This window comes from Colobus angolensis, unplaced genomic scaffold (assembly GCF_000951035.1).
Source record: "Colobus angolensis palliatus isolate OR3802 unplaced genomic scaffold, Cang.pa_1.0 Scaffold36, whole genome shotgun sequence".
In the NCBI taxonomy this organism is placed as follows: domain Eukaryota; kingdom Metazoa; phylum Chordata; class Mammalia; order Primates; family Cercopithecidae; genus Colobus; species Colobus angolensis.
Window position 1 is genome coordinate 2,066,965 of NW_012116932.1, and position 1,592 is coordinate 2,068,556.

The following is a 1,592-nucleotide window of genomic DNA, read 5'->3' on the forward strand; positions in this document are numbered from 1 at the left end:
CCTGCCTCAGCCTCCCGAGTAGCTGGGACTACAGGCGCCCGCCACCGCGCCCGGCTAATTTTTTGTATTTTTAGTAGAGGCGCGGTTTCACTGTGATCTCGATCTCATGACCTTGTGATCCGCCCGCCTCGGCCTCCCAAAGTGCTGGGATTACAGGCGTGAGCCACCGCGCCCAGCCTTGAAATGTGATCTTAACCTCCACTTGGGCCTCTCTGGGTCTCTCTCTTCTTCCCCACCCTGGGCTCCCTCTTCTCTAGGCTTTCCTGGGTCTAGGTTTTCTTTTGGACTTACCTCTTGGGTTTCCTGCTCAGAAAATGTCCCTTCTAGTGTCCCCAGTCTCTACAGGGTGAGGGGTGAGGACGGGTCTTTCCCACTTGGTTCTCCCAACCTCCAGACACTTCGATATGACGAGATGTGTCGGCTGCCTCTTGGAGCCTCTTACATCCCTAAAACTAAAGCAGGCTACAGTGAGCAAACTGAAAATGCTTTCTATTTTATGTCAATGCTGTGCTAGCCAGAGGAGTGAGTGGGGGGAGAGAGAGATGGGATGGAAACCACGTACATCACACACACTCAGACACACACAGGCACACATAACCTCGAAAACCTCTTGTATGCAATTGACATATCCACAACCTCAGACAGACACAGTCACACGCAAACTTTTCAGATATACAACCACACACACACCCACACACACCTTCAGAAATGCAGCTCCACGCATGCAATCATACAATCCCTACACACACACACACACATACACACACACACACACTTCCCACATTCATGTACACCCTCAGGCGCACAACCACACACCTTCAGAAATGCAATTCCGGGCATACAGTCCTACAATTCTGCACACACACACATTCATGTACACCCTCAGACACACAACCACACACACCTTCGTGGCTCTGCACAACCACCCGTCATGGATTAAATCCTACAGAGGCAGTGACAGTCACACAATTCCTACATACACACAGAAACACACACACACACACACACACACTTTTTAGGGCACAAAACACAAACTTCAGACTTTTGAAATCATCCTCACATTTAAACATTCAGCTCCACACACCTGTTCAGGATGGCGATCCCACTCACAAATTCAGTCTCTCTGTCTCTCTCTCTCTCTGTGGCGCTCTCTCTCTCTCTCTCTCTCACACACACACACACACACACACACACTAATGCCCAGACCCCTTGCAGCCTCAGCCACATCAGATATATCTGAAATTGGTGAAATAAGCCCTCTGATAGAGAAGGCAATCGAGCCCTATAAATGCACGAGGCATCAGGCTCGGTGCTGGAAACATGCCTGTGAGCGGAGGCCACGGGTTGGGGAGGTGGGGATATGGGGCAGGGAGACCGGGGATAACTAAGGGGATAGAAAACTCACCAGAACGACCCGGAGAAAAGCGGTGGCGACGGCTCTAAGGGGCAAGGAGGAGCTCAGAGACAAAGGGCGGCAGAGAGGTGGGGACGTGGGTGCAGGGAGCGCCCTACACGCCTGAGCCCAGCGCCACGGATCCCCACCTGCCCGCAACCACGGCGCTGCAGCCCCACCGAGTCCCCGCGCCGAGCCG

At 53.0% G+C, this 1,592-nt stretch overlaps 1 protein-coding gene across 2 annotated transcripts in view; it reads right to left on the bottom strand.

Annotated features, from left to right (window-relative positions):
• Positions 1–1,592, bottom strand: part of SLC1A6 (solute carrier family 1 (high affinity aspartate/glutamate transporter), member 6) — a 31,506-nt gene extending 29,914 nt beyond the window's left edge. The window contains exon 1 of one of the 2 annotated variants that reach the window (XM_011953223.1): positions 1,406–1,592. The gene's annotated coding sequence lies outside the window, so the exon portion shown is untranslated. Of the gene's footprint in view, positions 1–291; positions 447–1,405 lie in introns of those variants that run through there. The other variant, XM_011953224.1, reaches the window with a different exon arrangement.